The sequence below is a fragment of the Mus musculus genome, chromosome 5 (genome assembly GCF_000001635.26).
Source record: "Mus musculus strain C57BL/6J chromosome 5, GRCm38.p6 C57BL/6J".
In the NCBI taxonomy this organism is placed as follows: Eukaryota; Metazoa; Chordata; class Mammalia; order Rodentia; family Muridae; genus Mus; species Mus musculus.
The window spans coordinates 105,518,568-105,540,362 of record NC_000071.6 but is presented as its reverse complement, the minus strand read 5'-3'; the positions used below and the strand labels follow the sequence as shown (position 1 = coordinate 105,540,362).

Sequence of the window (21,795 nt, the reverse complement as noted above, 5' to 3'; positions counted from 1 at the left end):
ATCCCAATCCACACTGTGAGCAAAGAAATTTTTGTTCACTCTAAGTTTCCCAGACTCTGGTATTTTGTTACAATGGCACAAAATGAAATATGAAGCATTTGAGTATGACTAGAAAACAAATACATAGAAAAATTAAATGTTGGGGAAACAAAAGTGGAGAGGAAGTCAGGGCTGGGGATGTATCTCAGTTGGGAGCATGTCTGCTTAGCATGCACTAGGCTGCAGGTCCAATCTTCAGCACTGCATAAACTAAAGGCAGTGGCACATGTCTGGGATCCCAGCACCTCAGAGGCAGAGGCAAGAAGGCTGTCTTATTTTCTGTCACCTTGACACAGCTAAAGTTTCCTGAAGGAAAAGGTACTTCCACTGAGGAACTGCTTTCATCAGACTGGACTGCGGGCATGACTGTGGGTCATTTTCTTGATTAATAATAGATGGGGGAGGGCCCCAACCACTATAGGTGGTGCCAGCCATGGGAAGATGGTCCTGGGTTCTATAAGAAGGGTAGCTGACCAAGCCAGGGAAGCAAGCCAGCATACAGCACACCTTGCAGGCTCTGCTTCAGTTTCTGACTCCAGGTTCCTGCCTTAAATGCCTGCCCTGGCTTCCCTCCATGCTTTTAAGTTGTCATTAAGTCCTTTCCTTCCCAAATTGGTTTTGGTCACTTTTACCGCAGCAATGGAGAAGTTTAATACAAAGATCAACGCAAGTTCAAGGTCAATGTGATCGAGCTACAGAATAAAGCTCTGCTTTAAGACTCATATAATAATAATAAATAAATAAATATACTACTACATTGCCCAAACCTATGTGCATGGTGCTACTTACAACCTCCTTCCAGAAGAAATAAATATTTCCTGGGAAAAATGCTTAGAGAGCATCAGAGACAAAAGACATATTCTGGGCAAGCAATTACCACCCAGACCTGTCCCCTGACAACCGAGTTAGTGATCTTTCCTTTTATTTCAATGTCAAATCTAATGATCTTTTGCCATGGTCTTTGCTATAAAATATTTTTGCCCAAAATAAGTCTTTGGGGTTGAGATATAGCTCAGTCAGTGGTTCAGTTCTCCAAAGTGATGGATGGATGGATGGATGGATGGATAGATAGATAGATAGATAGATAGATAGATAGATAGATAGATAGATGATTAGATGGATAGATGGATGGATGGATGGATGGATGGATGGATAGATAGATAGATAGATAGATAGATAGATAGATAGATAGATAGATAGATAGATGATTAGATGGATAGATGGATGGATGGATGGATGGATGGATGGCAGGGTGGTTAAGTGGGTGGGTAGGTGTTTGGGTGGATGTATGTATGTATGTATGTATGTATAGATGAACAAGCCAATCTTTGAATTCTAAAAAGCTTTCTCTTTATAGCAAATTAGTTACAACATTTTTGAAAAAATAAGTTGTCCATTTACTTTCTTAATTTCAGAGAATGGAAACTTTTTCGTATAAAGGCAGAGATGGTTGGTACAGTGGCCAGGTTTGACGGGTTATATGCTCTGTTTTTATACACTGCCTTTTAAACATGTAAACATGTAAGATCAATGTCAGAAGTGGATAAGCAGGCTGAGGATCCAGGCCACATGAGCCCTGCTTTGTCATGGCCTATTCTGGATTCTGAGGGGCCCCAGGCAGGCTCACCCCAAGGGGAACACAGCTGCAGTTATTGACTCCGAGGCTGAGACACTACAGTTTGAGCCATGCACTGTGGAAGGGTAAAGGCCATTTGGAAAGACTCCTGTCTATATGGGACTTAAGAGGACTTACCATCTAAACAGGGAGCAGGCTTGGGAACTGGGCTGAGCTGGGGGGGCTTCTCCTCAGGGTGAGATTCAAATAGGGTTGTGCTACATGAGTAATATAAGTCTAGAAATGAGGTGACAAGCCTTACATGTCTCTCCCACGTTTTAGGTTTGAGAACACCCATTACCAGTCTTTTATTTTGACCAGTACTACCTACGTGTCTATTATATCACAGAGACAACTAAATAAAGCTTCGGACGGGTGAGGAAGCACTGTCTAAAACACCGAGATCCAGAATTAACAGTACAGGTCCTTTGTCTGAGCTACCAAAGGGCGATTTAACTGGCCCACTCAGAGATTAAGGGAGTATTTTGATTTTCAGATTAGTTCTGGCTAAACTCCAGAGTTGTACTTGTGTCCAGAAGAAAACACATAATGGCATTTGTTTCCCTAGTTGCACCTTCCTTAGTTGTAGATGTAACTGGGCAATGTTATTGTAACATTTTTTAAAGAAAAGATTTGTTTATATTTTACGTGTGTCACATGTGTAAGCTACCCTCAAAGGGGAGACTTGAGAGTGACAGATCGCCTGGAGCAACTGTTACAGGGTTGGGAGCCACCATGTAGGTGCTGGGAATCAAACTCTGGTCCTCTCAAGAGCAGCCATTGCTCGTCACAGCTGAGGCATCTCTCCACCCTAAGCATTCCTTTAAAAAGTAGCTCCTGAGACTCCCAGAAACAGCGTGGCCATTCTGCTAGCTCCCTCACACTCATGAGCTTAGCAAATTTTTGGTGTGTTTGACTCTATAGAAAAGTCATGATTCAATTTTTTGAAAAATTATCCTTTGATGACATTCAGAAAAGTTTGGTGTTTTGCCTGCTGGGGTTTTGCCCCGGTGCATTTCCGTGTGGATTTGCATCTGTCGAACAGTTAAAGCTGCAGCTGGGAACTTGCTCAGAGGTCACTGGGACATCTGCCTGTCAGCCAGAGGCTGTATTCAGGGTCCTGCCTACTTTGACAATGGACTCCTGAGGTACTCACTAGGTCGACATCTTCCCATTGGCCTGGAACACAAGAAGGGAAGGCTCCATGGCCGTACTAGTTGATGTTTAAGGAGAGCGTCGACTTTGTACACATCAGCTACATTGACATTCGCAGAGACTGGGAAACTTGGGATAGGTGATTTCACCAGGCCAGAAGACAAAGGGTAAAAGAAAATTTGTGCAGCTGACCGTGAAATGAAACAGTACCTCCCAGCAGACCCTGACCGATGAATTTCACAACAGAAGCCTCAGGGTCCAAACGCACAGCAGCTCAGGAGAGGTTTCACCTTTCACTGGCTGTCTCCTCCTTCCAGAGAGAAACTGAAACCTGACATCACCTTTCCCAGACAGTGGCCAACAAGCACTTTATACATTTGGAGCATGGGATTTGAAAACTTCCCCTTTCTCAACACTGAGGGAAAGCAGTGCCATTTACAGTAAGAGGCAAACTGGATGGAGGAACTGGTGGTTGGGTGCACGTTTGCTAAGGATGAGGAACGAGACATCTGCAGGTATCTTTCAGACCCCTCCTCTCCGTCTACGTTGCTGGAGATGGAACCCTGGGTGTATGTGAGACCAGTGCTCTATACCCTCTGGCCTCAGGTTTGTGAGACAGGGTCTTGCTATGCAACTGGGGTGTCTCGAGGTACAATGAGGGTGGCTTCCAAGTCCCCATCCCTTTACCTTCTCCATTTTTAGTCAGAACTTGCACCTAAAATGTAGAGATTTTTAGCAAAACTTTGCAAGCAGCAGTGACTGAAATATGAAAGCTTTTTTGCTCTTAGGCTGGCACTTGCTACATGCTGGGCTTTTCATAGTGCCAGAAGGTGCTCTGCGGGAGAGTAAGTGGCTTATCCAGTTTTGAACTCTGAATTACAAGACCAACCTTCCAAGTAATATGTGCCTACTTTTGTAATAACACTACTGCCATGGTTGGATCTGAAGCCTGCTCTACAGGGAAGAATCCATATCTGCTACTATAAAAACCTGGCCAAAACCCCGTGGCTGGTGTGATCTGAAGTCATGGGATAACTGAATACTAGAGTCCAACTCTTCTGACACAGCATCAAAACACATGCTAATGTACATTGTGGTGGTTTGAATAGGTTTGGCTGGTGGGAAGTGGCAGGAGGTGTGGTCCTGTTGGAGTAGGTGTGGCCTTGTTGGAGTAAGTGCATCACTATGGAGGTGGGCTTTGAAGCTCCGCCCAGTGTCAGTTTCTCTTGGATGAAGTCAGATCAAGATGTAGAACTCTCAGCATCTCCACTGAAGGTGCAGCCTTAGTTGCAGTTGATGGCCCAGGACTGAAGGGTCATAGAAGAACTTAAGGCTTGGTCCCATAAAGAGAGCCTATGTAAGGCTATTGGTGAAGCCTAGTTGCTGTGAAAACCCCCGGTGTGTTAGAGATGCCAGTACAATGGGATGATCACCAAGAACAGAAGCAGCAATGGAGTGGAGTCAACCAGAGCCTAGAATGCTACAGAGGGCAGAGCTGGAGAATTGACCTATGCCCTTTGGAGGAGCCCAGAAGATCATGTGTGGTCCCATGTATGGACCAAGAAGCTGTAACATTGAAGTTGCCTTAGAGACCCCAAAATGTTCTAGATATCAGTGCTGTTGGATACCTGCTGAGGAAAGCTACTAACAGGGCGTGGAATCAGCCCAGGAGAAAGGAGTGTGCCACAGTCAACAAAGATGAAAGGAGCTAGGTATCTGAAGGTCGCTTTGACATTAGACGTGCAGATGCAGAGTTTGGAGTTTTCTTAGATGATATTTTTGGCCTTGCTTTGGTCCAGTATTTCCTCACTGAGACACATTGGAATGGTGATGTATATCCTGTGTTATTGGAAGTATGAGATCTGCTTTTTGATCTTATAGGGGAATTACAGTTAAGTGATTGGATGAATCTCAGAAGAGACTTCAAAGTCTGGACTTGTAACGTTGTTGAGATTGTTATAGGCTGTGGGGACTTTGAAATTGGACTAAATGTATTTTTCATTATGCTATGTTTGGGTATGTCCCTCTATAGGCTCATGTGTTTGAACAAGCCCGTGGGGGTCAGGGAGTGGACTGTGATGGTTTGAATATGCTTGGGCCATGGGAAGTGGCCCTATTAGGAGGTGTGGCCTTATTGGAGGAAGGGCACCACTATGGGGGTGGCCTCTTAAGCTCCACCCAGTGCAGAAGAGTCAGTTTCTTCTGGCTGCAGTTGGATCAAGATGTAGACTTCTCAGCTCCTCCAGCACCATCCCTGCCTGGATGCTGCCGTGCTTCCCACCATGATAATGGACTGAACCTCTGAACCTGTAAGCCAGCTCCATTTAATGTTGTCCTTTATAAGAGTTGCCCTAGTTACGGTGTCTCTTCACAGCAATGGAAACCCTAACGAAGACACATTTTTATTTTCAGGGAGGACTCTTCCCACCAAACAGTGGCGAATGCAGAGAACAGAGAGAACGGATGCTCAGAGATAGACAAGTTGTGCATACCATCCCTTCAAACAGGGGACACCAAGGAATAGGACATAGGAAGACTGCAAGAGCCAGAAGACAGCTGTCAGTGTCATCTTTTGGGCCAGACACAGCCATTTGTAATCAGAAACTCAGCAGAGAGCTGCTCACCCACTGTAGCTGCATGAGAATGGGGCCATCAACAGTCAGGCTGAACTATATGCTAGATCCAAGGACAGAGAAGGCATGACTGCCTCCAACCAACCCAATGGCCACACAGATGGCCCTGATTAAGCTAAAAGCCACAAAAACAGAACAAGTGGTCATGAATCTGGGAAAGGACTAGGCCATGTATGAACCTGCCAAAGAACAAATTTCATTAACAAAACCTTGAAGTTCACTTAATTTTCCTGATAAGGAAGAACTGATCAGAATTATTTTTGTTCAGTTCTATCAACATGACCACTTGTATCTCAGCACTAATTCAAAGAGCAAACATTTGACCTACTTAACTTAAAAGCATTTTTAGTAAAGTATTAAATACATTTATTTTTCAATTTTAAACTTAATTTACAATCTGTTTTTCGAGTCCCTGACTTTGTTACCATTTTTGTTATTTCCTTCTATGTTCTGGGGTTTAATTTACTTTCTCATATATAAATATATAAACGAGATGACTGACATGAAGTTCTTTGTGTTGTTTTCTGCTGTTGATTTTATTTTGGTTTTGGTTGTTGCTTTTTAGCAGTGATAGAATACACCCAGAGCTTCGTGTATCACAGGCAAGACCTCTGCCACTAAGATACATCCCCAGCCCTGTATATTTTTCCTAATATAAACACATCAAGCTCTGTGAAGCTTCCTTACCCACCCATCTACCTCTCTCTTACCGTTTACCTACTGGCCTACCCATGCCTCATCTTAGCTATGTTTAATCATCTTTTCCTATTAATTTTGATGTGTTTTAAGCGTTCAGCTGGAGATATTTTAACATTTTCTTGAATGTGTTTTTGACTCTAAAGGTACACAGAAGTTACTCATGTGACTCATAAACACTGGCCTTTTTCTAAACGTCTCTACAAATATTTAAGTGTTCATACTGGAGAGATGGCTCAGCAACCAAAATTCTAAATATTTGTGTGTGCGTGTCTGTGTGTCTGTCTGTCTGTGTGTATGTGTGGTGTCTGTCTGTCTGTGTGTATGTAGTATGTGGTGTGTGTGCTTGTGTGTGTGTAGCTGCTACTCAAAGAGGCCAGAAGGGGCTAGAGTTATGATTGCTGTCAGCCCCTGATGTGGGTACTGGGTAATAAACTTGAGCTCTCTGGGAGAGCCTCAAGTGCTGTTAACTCCTGGCCCATTTCCCCAGCCCCCTTTAAATATCCTAGTCTTAAATTTTTGGTTAAATTCTATTGTGATCAAACAAACAAACAAGCAAGGTTTCCCTGTCCTGTTTGTTTGTTTGTTTGTTTGTTTGAAATGTTTTATTGGGACTGGAGAGGTGGCCCAGCAGTTAACGGCTCTGGCTGTTCCTCTGAGGGACCCAGGTTCTGGTCCTGTATCCACAACATGGCTAACAACCATGATGCCAGTGCCGGGGGATCCCATGCTCTCTTCTGATGTTCATGATCACTGCATGTACACAGTGCACAGACACATAGGTAGGTAAAACATACACATGTGCATGCGCATGTGCACATGCACATGCACACACACTAAGCCAATCCTTTAAAAAATTACATGTTGTGCCTGTGAGTATGGGCTCTCGTGAACCGCAGTGGCAGGAGTGTGGAGGGTTCTAGGTATGACATTCAGGTCACTGGGCTTGCATATCAAGCACCTTCAGCTCTGGGCCTTGTTGCCAGTGCCTACTTTTCTTTTTCTGAGGGAAAACATACTCTTTCTTCTGACTGTTGTCATCATCAGCTGGATGTATTTCATTTTCTCTGCACACCTTTATCGGTTTCTCTTTGTATTTACTCTCTAGTCACCAGACCATGGTGACAATCTTGGGATGGTTTTGCTGTGCATGACCCACTTGCAGCGTGATGTGCCTTTGGGATCAGTACGTTTATGTTCTATTTTTATCTAGTATGGGCGTCTGATAGCCATCATCTGACAGTTTTTCCTTTTTTCCTATTCTTCTTGAACACTGCTTTTCTGTTTTCATTACTTTATTTTCATTTTGTGCTGAATTTATTCCCATGCTGTAAGTTTTTTGGGGCGCCCTTCTTCTGTGTGGTAGACTCTATGTGCTGTGGGGATCTTCTTGGTGCACCGGGAGCTCAGGAATGGATGGCTCATCTGACCAGAAGCTCAAAACCTGCCCTGGCATACCTTGGGTGCTTTCCTCACAGCGATGTGATCAGTGACAAGTCAGCAGCGGCATTTCAGCACCACAGACCCTCTGCCCGCCCTTCCCACTGCACCACCATCACGCCAGAATGATGCACGCTGCGCCTTTCACGCAACATGTGTCAGATTCTGGGCTCTGGGGATGTGCATGCCTTGACAGCCCGGGCAGTTTCACAAAGGCTATTAAAGTAAACACAAAGATCTGGATCTCTTGCCAGACAGTGGTGGTGCATGCCTTTAATCCCAGCATGAGGAAGGCTGAGGCAGTTGGATCTCTGTGAGTTCAAGGCCAGCCTGGTTTACAGAGTGAGTTCCAGGACAGCCATAGCTGTTACACAGAGAAAATCTGTCTCAAAAACAAAACAAACCAACCAAACAAACAAAACTTGGACCTCTTGATTGGCATGATTTTGTGTAGTTTTCTGGGTTAAGAGTAGCAAACCGCTTTTATAAGTTACTCCAGGCTGCTCAGAGGAAGAGAGCTGTAGTATTGATACACGTGTCATTGTGTGTCAGTTTCTTCAGACCTTTTCCTCGCTTCTCTTTACAAAATGTGTGTATGAGGGTGTCTGTCTGTGTGCATGTGGGTGTGTGTTTTTGTGGGTGTGTGTGTATGTGTATGAGGGTGTGTGTATGTGTGTGGGTGTGTGTATGATGTGTGTGTATGTGGGTGAGTATGTGTGTGTGTGTGTATGTGTGTGTTTGTGTGTGTATGTGTTTGTGTATGTGGGTGTATATGTGGGTATGTATGTGTGGGTGTGTGTAGGTGTTTGTGTGTGTGTGTATGTGTGTATGTGTATGTTTTGTGTGTATGTGTGAGTATGAGGATGTGTGCATGTGTTTGTGTATGTGGGTGTATATGTGGATGTGTATGTTGGGTGTGGGGGTGTTTGTGTGTATGTGTGTGTGTTTTTGTGTGTGTGTGTATGTGTATGAGGGTGTGTGTGGGTGTGTGTGTATGTATGTGTGTGTTTGTGTGTGTGTGTTTGTGTGTGTGTCCACGTGTTCTCTCCAGTGAGTTCTGAAGTTCACGGTGGGGCATTTCATTCTAGACTTACATTTTGTTGTTTATTTACAGTTTCCATTTCTTTGCTGAGTGCCCATGTGTGGAGCTTTTACACCACCCCTTCCAGGCTGCTAGCAACAGCAGTTGTAACCTGTTATTGTCTAATTCCAACATTTGGCTCATCTCAAGTTAATTTCTGCTTACTCCTTGTCTTACAATGCCTTACATTTCCCTGTGCATTTTCACGCCCAATAACTGATTCTGACACTGGACATCCTGACAATCACTACTGTTCTTTTAGTTGCAGCGGCTCAGTGGTGCGGTCATATTCAAACTTTGAACTCGATGTACTACCGCACAGAGGCAGTGGCTCAAGTGTGGACTCGGGCCAGGTACCTGCTCAGCCACCAAAGTCCCTTAGTACTTCTGAGATCAGGCAAATACTTGCAGGGAGTTCGTACACAGATCTGGGTGGGGTCTTTCCCTTCACTGTGCAGCCCCTGGAAGTCTCCCACTTGATCCTCTGCTTTTCCAAGTCCACCTTGGGACTGCTGCATATGGTTTAGGACTTAGCAGCTTCCAAAGGCAGGAAGTGCCCAGAGGTTCCAGGGGATAGCCCTCCGTTGACCTAAGCCGGGGCAGTTCCCTCTCTTAGGGAGCCCTCCACCCCTTCTTCCTTCCCATTTTTCACTCAGATCCTCCTTGTCTAATTTATTTTCTGAAAGATATTTGCTAAAGCACACCCTCCCATTCAAAGAATGATTTCTAATCGTAATTTAGCATGTTATTTCAGTGTGGAGTACCTTTAATAAGCAAAACAACAAAATCAAACAAAAGCCAGAAGTAGTTCCCATAAGCATCTATGATAGCTGGCTATGCCAGATGCTTACATCATACTCCCAATCTCTACTTCACTGGTACATTGCCAGATAATGCCAAAAAAGTCAGAAGCCCAGCTTTAGGGGTTGAAGGGCTACATTCCTCAGACAGCTACTCAACATAAGCACACTCTGGAATTCTGGAACACATACAACTTCCAGCATTCTAACACCACGGAAGACAACATCCTGTGAGAAACAACAACAAGAAGAACTGTGAGCATCGCCCCCGTGAACGCTGAGTGGAGCACAGCAAGAATCCTCCGAATAGCTGAGCAGTTTGAAAGTAAACTCACAAAAGCACAACTAGTTTTTGTAATGGATCACTTGCACGAACTTTATCCTAAGTCATAAAATAAAAGCTTATTTGTAGATAAGTCCACTACTACGGATCTATCGATGTCTCCCCGGAAAATAAGATGTAAGTTTATGTCACTCACAAAGGTAGGAGTTCATTACTGTGTACACTGAGACGCACCTTGCTGCTCCTGGCAATATATCAATATCAAATGTTTGTTACACATCTCTGCTTCCTAATAGTAACTGAGCAAGGCTACTTTGTGACATGCTGTGATGAAATGTCACATTTGGAAGGTAATTTCATTAGCATGACAATCCCTCTTTAGCACCACAAAAGCTCTAGGGCTATACTTTTATAAGTGGGACATGACCTACAATAAACTCCCTAACACTACTGCACGATCTTCAGAATACCAACTGTGTGTGCCTGTGTTTGGTTGGGCATGTCCATGTGTTTATGTGGGTGCACATGTGTTTGGAGGCCAAAGATCAACACTGCCTTCTTCAGTCTCTCTCCACATTATTATCTGAGACAGGGTCTCTCACTGAGCTGAGAGCGCATCACCTTGGATAGGCTGGCTGGCCAAGGAGCACCAGGGCAAGCTCCTGGGATCTCTGCTTTGCTCTGCATCTCCAAGTACAGGGGTCACGGAAGCGCACTGCTCAGCCTGGCCTTTTCATGGGAATTGTGGGTCTGAATTTGGGTTCTTATGCCCGAACAGCAGGCATTTATCAACTGACTCATCTTTCCCAGTCCCAGAATCTCAAAATTTTAGGAAAGAATATAATTTCTGATTGTTTCCGTGATAGATGTCATTAAGTCCAGCACTGGGAGGCAAAGGCAGGTGGATTGCTGTGTGTTCAAGACCAGCTAGGTCTACAAAGGGAGTTCCAGGAAGTCATGGTGATCCCAAAAAAAAGGTTTGTTTTGTTTTCAAAGGCTCAAACTACATTTTTAAAAGAAAGAATATTGATGTTAGGGGCCCCTTAAGAAACCAGTGCTCAATAAGCACTTCTTGTTGTATGTTTTGAAAAGAAAGAATGCTCAATGACAAGACATACAAAACACAGAGTCGGTAGACACACCGTATCAAACAGTAATAGCAAAACAGTGTTCATTTAGATTATTCTTTGAAACCATTTCCTGATATTTTAAAAAAGTATATTATCAGTGCTGGCCACCCTAATTCTAAAGATTCAATATAAATGAAGAAATCTAAAAAGTGAGTGAGCGGGTAAGAAGTTCAAACATCTTAACACAGAAATGGGATAAGATAGATGAAATATCTTTGAGCAATACAATGTGCAAAGAGTTTCTGGAGCAATAAGCTCCATTATACTTTGTCCTTGAATACATACATACACACACACACACACATACACACCGCAATGCAACCATGATTTCATATTCCAACTTAAAAATTCAACTCAAGATGTAACAAAACCGATCAAGAAAGTTTCAAACTTGATCTGGGACAGCATCTATTTGCAAGGTATTATTCACAATCTCTGAGAAGAAATTAAGACTCCTGAAAAACGCATAAGAAAAATGCAAATGCTCTCCATGGAGAGCAGAATTGTTCTTGCAAATCCGTCTCCTGACCACCCATATAATGCTGTCAGTCAACGGTCTAGTCAGCAACACAGAATGCCTTTACTCCCAACACTCTCAGGACAGAGGTAAATGGATCTTCAGAAGTTTGAGGCTATCCTGATCTACATAATAGACCAGGCAAATCAGGGCTACACAGTGAGACCCTGACTCAAACCAAAAGTTTAGTAATAACCTTGAATCCACATTTTAAAACCAAGTCTTCCATCCACCTCTCCTATCAAGTGTCCCTAGAGTACACTTTTAGATGGATCTCTCCTAACCTCCTTATACATGAGAGTTGGGGCTGGGTGTGCTTCTTAAATTATTCTTCTAGCAAGCATTTCCAGAGGTCTGCTAGCTGGTCAGCACCATTGGCTTTTATGTTGTTGGCGCACTGCCTTTCTCTGCCTTGCATTGTATCTTTCATTTATTTGTTCTCAGGCATGTGTCGATCACTGCACTAACAACACACACATCCATGTAAACACCATGTAGACTTACACGGCTTATTCTCTTCATGATACCACCGTGCGCTTTCCTCCAGTTAATCACCTCATTGCTTGCTTTTGACTATTTTCTTTCACCTCCGTGTTATTTAGCTTACTCCACCCAGCTCGTTTCCGATCCTCGAGTTAGCACCAGGCTCTGTCGTCATGGTCTCACACAAGTGGCAGATGATGCTTTCTAGCATGCCGTCCAGAGACTTCATAAAATGCTGAAATCGCTAGCATGTCCAAAGCACACCCACTGCTACTGCGGCCACTTCCTCCAGCCCCGGCTGTTGGAGGAATGATCTGTGTAGCTAGGCATTGGCCAGAAAGCCGAGTGTGATCTGGATAGTGTTTCCTAACTGATAGGCACACTGTACTGTACTGGCCTTGCTAACGTTCAGGGAGGCAGAGTCATTTATCTTTACAATGTTTTCCCAGTGAAGTCATTCTTCAAGGCTCCAAAACAGAAATGACTGACTAAGTAATCTCCAGCCCGTTGTTCCGGAAGTTGGGTGCCAAGCTGTATCTTTCCCGTTTACCGAGGCATGCGGATATTTCAACGTGTTTCTGACTTTCATAAACCTCTAAGATATTTTGAAATGACTACTAGTAATTCTTATTGATATTTTTGACCAAGTGCATGAGAGACTTGGGGGAAAAAGAAGACAAGAATGGAGTAGTTGGGAAGAGAGAGGGACAGGAGGAGGGAAAGAGGGAGAAGGGAGGGGGAGGGGGGACAGAAGAGGGCGGGCGATGCGTGAACACTATCTAAATGTATTATATGCATGTAGGAAATGTCATAAAGAAACACATCAGCATGCTAGTGAACACGTGAAAATGCACACACGGTACACGTGAAAATACACACACACACTACTCTTGGGCTCACAAGATTCCAGATGTTTGAGGAAGCGGCTTTCACCTTGGGATTCCTTTGATGTCTTCGCCTCATGTTCATATGCTCGCTGCTAGTTTACAGTTAGGTTCAACGATTTCTTCCTAATTTTCTATTCCATTCAGAGATATTTCCATCCATATATTTGCCTCTATTAGGAAAGACTGATTCCTTAATGACACTAAATTTCATGACCAGAACTGAACTAGAAGGGTGTTAGTGGGTGTGGTGGTGCATGCCTTTAATCCCAGCAGAACTCTGTGAGTTCAAGACCAGCAAGATCCAGGTCAGCTAGGGCTACACACCTGTCTGAAAACAAAACAAAAACCTCAGAAGGAGGTGCATAAGCTCCCAGCTAGGAGGTAAGAAATATCACCATGAACAGATACGCCATCAACAGTCCTCAGCAGCCGTGTCCCAGAGACTCTGAGTGACCAGAAAGAACAGACAAGGCTCTGGCCGTCCTGGATGTTTTCTTGTCACCAAACATGTTTTTGGATGTTTGAGGTTACAGTGGAAAAGCTGGGGGAGAGGGGGGTGTTGTTTGTGGAGACGGTGTGTGCCAGAGCATGCCAACCACCAGATTCGGGAAACTGCCTGGAAAACACGGCGTCCTCACTGCTCCAGAGAACGCAACAGAAGTCCAGGCGTCTGTTCCCTGGGGGACAAGAAACCAGGAAGCCAAGAGCAACCCTGGAAGTCCCACCCTCCCCAAATATCTGCACGCAAAAATCTTTTAAAATAAGGAACAGTGTGCTGTAATTATGAAGAAGTGTAGATTCTTTGATACAGACAAACTTTAACTTATACTCGATAAACAACTGACAGGTCCCAAGAAGAAATGGCTGGTATCAGAACATCCGTAGCAAGGGGAAGAATCGTGTTGACTGTGTGAGAACTAAGGGGGACTTCCCATCAGAAAGCAAAAGGGTGTCCAGTAGAGGAGGGTTTGGGAGATGAATTTAGGGGATTTAATCTTGCCAGTGTCAAGTTTAGGTAATCATCTTAATTCTTTACAAATGAATTCCAGTTTAAGACAATGGGCTGGAGAAAAAGCCATTAGTCACTAGCAGGATCTGAATTATTATTCAGATAACTGGCACCCAAGGTTTTTGTTTGTTTGCTTTTTTTTTTTTTTTTTTAACCAGTCATTGTGTCACACGCTTGTATTCTTAGCATCGGAGAGGCAGAGACAGGCAGATTTCTGGGGCTGGCTGGTGAGCCAACCTCGCTGTATCAGAGAACCAGATCCCAGTAAGACACCTTATCTCAAAACCTAACTCACAGAGATCCAACTGCCACTGCCTCCTAAATGTTGGGCTTAAAAGCATGTGTGGAACAATGGACAGGGGACAGTTAATGATGCTAACATGAATCTGGAATGGGCGTGGCAACAGAGGTGCCTGCATGTGTCATTCTTCATAAAGGAGCTATGCCTAGCTAAGTATGCTTCTCATAACTACAAAATAAAAATATAACTGTAGAGGATTTTAAATTAAGACATCATATACATTTATAAAAACATACTCATATATTGTCTATTCTGTATGCCTTCTAGTTTCAAATGTCTTTTCTATGACTTCTGAATATAACAAAGAACTAGGATAGGGGTCATCTTGCCCCAGCAACAACTGTTTGGATAGAAAGAAGTGGGTAGGGTGGGAAGACAAACAACTTGACCAAGGGCCACAATCCACAGAAACATAATGGACCTGGAGTATTAAGCTTTCTCACGTTCGATGGTCTAAGGCAGTTTCTGCCTAGCCAGGTTGACGCTCCACATGTTCTACCTTATTGGTTTCTCAGTTTGGGGAGAGCTTTCTTTTCTTAGGTCCTTGGAAAAATTCTTTAAAAAAACACATAGCAATCGTGGATTGCTCTAACTTAAACAATTCCAGCATATGAAACATTTTCAATGACTTCCTTAAACTACAAAATATAAGAAAGGTGAGCATGGTGGCTGCATTCAAGGCCAGCCATGGCTCCCCAGAGAAACTCTCCAATCTTTCTCACAGCTGATTTCTGAGTTTTGCTAAACTTTTCTGAGGCCGCACTACATTCTTTTTCTACCAATGGCTCTCTGGTAAGACACATCACAGGCTATAGAATCATATGCATATCTTTTTAATCCAAGTGCTGACTAGTGGGGGGTGTGGCTCGGTAGGAGCGCGTGATGTACATAGCTTGTAAAAGGCCATGAATTTAATCCGGTGTTCTGGTTTGCAGGTACATCCCACCCCCAAACGATACGCCAACATCAGAGGATGTTCCTCGATTTCCTCGAAAAGCTTGTGGTGAGAAGCAGCTCTTCTAAGGAAATGGTCCAGCGAGTTTCCACGGCTGGTAACTAGCAGGGCTTAGTCATTCTCCACTTCTTGACCTTGGGTTCTCACCACAGAGTCCCAACAAACTATATAAAGAACTTCTCTTGCATTCCTCACCAGCCACGGGGCCCTGGGGCGAGGAGGGGTACTTCCGAGTTAGCTGTTTTTCCGCATCTTCTTCCACTTGATCCTAACCCTCCTTTCCCCATGTTTACAGTCCAGGAATGACCAGTGGGCAGGCAGCCTCCGGCACACAGCATGTCCGAAGGTCTGAACTCTTCCTTGCTCACAACTTCAAACATCTCCTGAGGTTGGCATACTTTATTCTGTGGTAAAGGCATTCCTAACTGAAGACAGCCCTCTTGGCTATCTGATGCTAACAGCCCCCTGAGCTATCTGATACTAAGGTGCTCTACTGGTTTATAATCCAATGATGTTTATTATGTTGCCCCGGGAGCAGTTTATTAATGAAGTGCACTTTTCTTACCTGGCATGGAAAGGTCAGGCTTTATTTAAGAGCTGTGACCTTCCATAGATGTAAGACTAGTTAAATGAGTAAAGGAAGTGTGAGACTAGTTAAATGAGTAAAGGAAGGCACTCAGTAGGTGAGTTTGCCCTGATCCTCAGACCTTATGTGGATGTCAGGTGGATTCTGCAGCCTGCCTGCCATTCCAGAGCTCAGAAGCAGAGAAAGGGCATCCCAGAAGCACATTAGCCAGCTGTACTGAGAGATCCTGGTTCAAGTAAGAGACTCCACATCAGTGAATAAAATGCAGAGTGTTCAAGGAAGGCTTCCAATATGAACCAAGGGCCTCCACAGGAACACACAGACATGTGGGTGTGCATGGGGCTCCACAGGGATGCACACATGTGGGTGTGCAGCCTTTCACACATAAACACACATACATACAAACACATGCATACATATATATATACACACACACACATACACACAAATACATACAGACACATGCACATATACATACACACAAATACAGACACATGCACATACATGCACACACATACACATAAACACACACACACATATATACAGATATATGCCACACACACATACACACACATATACACACACATACATACAGACACATGCACATACACACATTCACACAGATACATACACACACACATACACATATGCACATACACACACACACACACAAACAAGTGAGGGGCTTGAGATAACTCTTAAGACAAAGGTGACATTAACTATATGGTAAGCGAGTACTGTGGTGTTTTTCTTAGCTGCGGTAGGACCAACCGCTTATAAATACATGACTTGCCTTTCATTTAGGGCATAAGAACCATCAAGGTGCTGTCCTAACTAAGCAAAGAAAAACAAAATAGAAAAAACGTCTACCACCTCAAACGACTTACTGCCTTCCATCGTATATTACCCGGAAACATATTATGAACATGAAAACACTAAACATGAAAAAAAAAAATAAAGCATTAATGTGCTTGTCTGAAGTACATTTGGACTGACAGAAGGGTTTGAGGGAGGTTTGGGGCCAGTGAGGAGGGGGCATTTAGCTCCTAGCTCTGCCTACGGTTGAGGGTGGGGTGTGTGCTGGGGAGATACCGGCATTGTCACAGGCCTTGAGAGATAAGCAAGGCTGAGAGACCTGGAGTGGCAGACACAGGAAAGTCTGTCTGCCAAAGCACACACATTCCAAGCCACTGAAACAGCTCCAGTAAGTTCTTTAAAATGTGTGGTGCAGAACAAAGAAACACACTAAAAAAGGTGAGTGCTTGTTTCTAACTCAAGACTTCAGGAAAGGATGTGATTCAAAGGTTAAACATGCTAAAAAAAAAAAAAAAATTTAACCCAAGGGTAGATGGGGGAGGACGGAGCCTATGGCAACACTGTCCTCAGCCCCTCCAGTAAAAGACACCAGAGCTGAAGGCAGAGATCTCAGGCAGCTCCAGACAGGCTATGATAATGGAATCCTTACTGCTCATCCGCGAGGAGTAGGGAGCTGTCTCTACATGCCTAGCTTCATCTAATTCATGCAGTGAGCTAGGCTCTAAAACTCCGTTACACAAGGAAACCAGACTCAATGTGGCTCAATCATGTGGCATCCTTTGAATACCTATCTTTCAGTGCAGCCAGAACTTGAGAGCAACTACTCTAACCTGAAGCTACACTCTGTATGCTGTGCCAATTTAAAACAATGTATATATATACTTAAAAATATTTATTTATTTATTTATTTATTTACTATAAGTATACTGTAGCTGTCTTCAGACACACCAGAAGTGGACATCAGATCTCATTACAGATTGTTGTGAACCACCATATGGTTGCTGAGATTTAAACTCAGGATCTCTGGAAGAGTAGTCAGTGTTCTTAGCCGCTGAACCATCTCTCCAATCCATATATTCTTCTATGATATATTTTTATATCTTATTTACTTGTTTATTTTTGTGAAAGGCCTTCACTGTGTAGCCCAGACCACCTTGGAACACACAATGCCCAGACAAAGCTCACCTTACACTGGTAACAATCCTCCTGCCTCTGCCTGCTGAGTGCTGGTATTTCAGGTGTGTCTCACCATGCCTGGTTACCATTTATATTGAAAAGAAATGGAGTCAAAGACACCTCCACGACACCTGCATAGTAACGTCAACCTCATTAGTGTAATATATGTTCACAGATGAACCAAGATGAGAGACACAGCCAACATTTCTGGGATGAGGGAGAAAATCCTGGGAATGTATAGTCCATGAGATACAGTTGCCAAGAGCAGCTGATGGGAGAGGACACAGTGGTCCTCTGGGTCGTTTCAAATTATTCATTTAGTTGCAATCAGTCAAAAGAACACCAGCTTTGGAAACAGACTGTCCTTACTCAAAATTCAAACTCTGTTGCAGATCAACCAGGGCGTGGCAAACTCTGGAGAGGTTACTTTATGCTCTTAATTTCTGTTTTCTTGTGCAGGTGTTATGGTTAGTTTTAGGTGGTGGGGGGAGCCTTTGGATAATGGGACAAGGGGTAACATTGAGAACTAAAGAGAACCAGATGTGGTGAACTCACATGTGTACTTCTATCACTCAAGAGGCTGAGGCAGGAAGATTGTCAGGACTGTGAGGTTAAGACTGGGTGGCAAAGCAAGACTGTGCCTAAACAAACAAGGGCAAGCAGTATGGTGCCCGACTGCATCCACTCAGGATATTCCATCTGCATGGCATTGCCAAGTCATAAACTCTGAGCCCCATTCTATAAAATGGGTATGGAACCATCCCTCTTAGGATGGGAGAGACACCAGGCCAGACAGTTAACGTAACAGAAATGTTTTCAAATCATTAAGACAAGTCTTGCTAAATAAGTATAACTTTTATTTCATTTCTCTTTAAACTTGGGCTTTATTACCATGGTGCCAATGACTATGGATTAAAGTACTACAGAAGATTTAAAAGTCACTGGCAATCAGTGGTGGTGCACTCCTTTAATCTCAGCACTTTGGAGGCAGAAGCAGACAGACCTCTGAGTTTGAGGCTAGCCTGGTCTTACAGAGCAAGTTCCAAGACAGCCAGTTCCCTGTCTCAATCAATCAATCAATCAATCAATCAATCAATCGATCAATTAAACATAATAATTTGATAAAAACTGGGTATTTGGAAATTAAAATATTTCTGACTCTGAATTGTTCTTTAAAAAATAAACTTTACATAAGAGTTCAAGTTGTTCATTTCTGTTAGAATTCTTACAACTTTTTCTTTGCTAAAAAAGTTTCCTCTTTAAAATAAAAAACACTCCTTGAGGATGTTACTCAATTGATAGGCTGTCTAGCATGAACAAAGCCTCAGGTTCAATCCCCAGCACAGAATAAACTGGGTGGTGGTGCTCCAGTAATCCCAGCACTGTGAAGATCAGAGGTTCAAGGTCTGAGGCCAGCCTGGGTTACACAAGACCAGTAAAACAAAAACAAAAACTCACAATATTTCATCAAAGTGCCTGAAAATCTGAGAAACAATAGATGAGTGTTGCTAGCACTAGTTCAGGCCATTTTGCTTATGAGAAATGGTTAATTATGCTTACCACCTTTTACACATAATGAGGTGGTGGCCCCTAGCTGCTAGCAGTCTAGAATATAAAAGAGGGAAATGTTTGTACTTGCAAAAACTGCCCTCCCCATCTCTCAGTTGGTCTAAGTCATAAGAAATTCAAGTATTATAGACTAGAGATGTGTAGATCTAATCTGATAGCTTGGTCCACATATCTATTGGGAGTGCAAAATCTGAGTAAAAGTCTATCAAGTTCAGATTACAACGAGGGTTGGTGGCTTTCTACAAATTATCAGGAAATGAAGAGAAGCGTGTATAGAGCTTTGGTGCTGGGAGTGTTGCAGAACTGCGTGAACCAAGTGGTTTAAAATTACTCGTATTCCCCTGTCGCCCAAGTGGCATCTTAATGTCAGTCCACTCTACATCCTTGTCCAAGCTTCAGCAAAGCACTGCATACTCGGCAGAAATGTGACCGTTAGCTAAGGCCACACTTCATATGCTACTGCAGTCTGTAGATGTGAAACAGCACCTCTAAAGGGTAATAAGGCTCTATGAGCCAAACCTGGACACTCCCACAAAGATCAATTAGTCTTATTTTTCACTTTAAGGAGGATGGGAGCCCAAAAATGTTTCCTAACTAATTTGTTGCGAGTTTAAAAATACTTAAGGAGTTGGAAACTCAGTAAAGCTCTGCCCTCAACCTCTAATAAAACATCCGCATTAAGCATGGGGACTAGATGTGGGCTGAGCCGTTGCAAAGAAAGGTAACTTGAAGGATTTTAAAATAACTGAAATCTGATGTACACAGCCAAGTGTTGGGGGAGGGAAACATTAGCTGCTGGAAAAAAAGAAAGGCTTTGGCGTCTATAGAGCACACCCTGAGGCTCCCAAGGGGCTAACTCCATCCCAAACACCTCTACGCTGGAGAAGAGAGAGAGAGAGAGAGAGAGAGAGAGAGAGAGAGAGAGAGAGAGAGAGAGCCTGCTAGCCTGCTAGGGTCAGTTTGGGATGAAGGCAGAAATCCTGGCCGCAGTTGCTGGCCTAGACACCTGGCCTCCAGGGTCTTAGGATGCAGAGCAGCCCCCTCCGGCCCCTCTGGACTTGCAGGTGAGCGGACTAGTGCTCACTGGATCTCTGTGTAGACCTTCGATTTCCCCCTCCTTCCTCAAAAAGTGTAACTTCAGGCATCTTCCAGGGAGGAGAGGGGGTTGGGGAGAAGAGCAGAAAAAACAGGCCCCAGCATCTCCGGGGGTTTTGAAGGTAGGGAAGGAGAATGGCCATCCCTGCAGCAACCGCGTTTTCTCCTAGTACGCCCCTCCCCCAGTCCCCAGAACCTAGCGGCCAGGCTGTACTGGGCTCCCGGCTGGGGGTCCCTGGCGCGGACGCCAGGGCCCGCGTGGGTTGGGTGGGGTTGGGGTTAGCGGGATCCCCGAACCGCACGCTGAGTAGGCGACCACAATGTGCCTGTCCCAGAGCCCTGGGGAAGCAGGGTCACGAACGAGGGAGGGTGGACGGGTCCAGGCTGGGGCGCGCCCAGAGAACCGAGGCTAGTGGCAGGGTGCTGGCCGTCCCTCTCCATCCCTCCGCGGGTCCCCGGCACTTACCTCTGGGGGCGAGGGTATCCGCAGAAAAGGATGCCAGGGCGCGGCGAGCTGTGTCCGGGTTGGGCTCAGCGGCGGCAAGCGACCGCGGCGTCGCTGCTCATGGCTTGTCGCGCTCAGAGTGCTGCGGCCACGGCCGCGGCGGCGCCTCGGTCCTCGTCTTCTTCGCGGGCTCTGAGCCGGGACGCAGCTAACGCCCCAGCTCCGCAGCCCTGTTCCTCCTCCCCGGTGCCTCCCCGCCTGCAAGCGGAGCCGCCTCCAGCGCCGCCCCGCGCGCCGCCTGGCCCGCGGCAGCCAGCGCCGCCCAGCGCCCAGCCCCGGGGTCGCCGTCGGCTGCCGAGCCGCCGCCGCGGTGCCAGCCCCGCTGTGACGCAGGCAGCGATGCCCGGGAACTTCCTCCTCTGCCGAGACCACCAGGCGTCCAGGGCAGGCGGGCCCGCGCTGGGCGGGCCCCGGGTTCCCCACCGGGAAATCAAGCCTCTCCGCGGCTGGATGATTCCGCTGCTCAGAGCTGCCTACCTGGTTGGCACAGCAGGGAAGATCGGTCCTCTGCCTCCTGTGTGCAACCCTAACAATGCCAAAAAGCGGGTGGTTTCTGTGAGCCCGCCATCCGCTCTTACACCGCAGCTCCTCCCTGGGCTAAGTTGAAGCAGAGCGGCTGCTGCTAAAAATAGCCCTCCTGGGAACTCCCAGAGGGTCAGGTTGGAGATAACCCCTCCCCAGAGAATGAAAGGTCCAGGAAGCGGGTGGAGAGGGGGCGGTGGTATATATGAGGGGAACAGGGAAGAACGAAAAAAATCCGATGCCCGTAGTTTACAAAGCCTTAAGACCCTGGGCAACCTCAATCCCATTGACCAGCTGGCAGGAGTCCCTCGTTACTGGACCCTGCAAGATGGGCTTCTGGGCTTTGAGCAGCAGGTGCCGTTCCATATGAAAGCTCCGCCTACGATTTTGTGTGGGCAGAGGTGGGGATCGTGTGTGTGTGTGTGTGTGTGTGTGTGTGTGTGTGTGTGCAAAAGAGTTAACAATGTGCCCCGAACCACCTGTTGTTTAGACGATGTAGGGG

At 45.1% G+C, this 21,795-nt stretch overlaps 1 protein-coding gene across 3 annotated transcripts in view; it reads right to left on the bottom strand.

The window, feature by feature from the left end:
- Lrrc8c (leucine rich repeat containing 8 family, member C) overlaps positions 1–21,018 on the bottom strand; it is a 93,674-nt gene extending 72,656 nt beyond the window's left edge. Inside the window, exons 1-2 of one of the 3 annotated variants that reach the window (XM_017320573.1) lie at positions 20,733–21,018; positions 17,612–17,733 (exon numbers count right to left, since the gene is read on the bottom strand). The gene's annotated coding sequence lies outside the window, so the exon portion shown is untranslated. The remainder of the gene's footprint in view (positions 1–17,611; positions 17,734–20,732) is intronic. The other 2 variants (XM_006534685.3, NM_133897.2) reach the window with 2 other exon arrangements.
- Between the last annotated feature and the right edge of the window lie 777 nt (positions 21,019–21,795).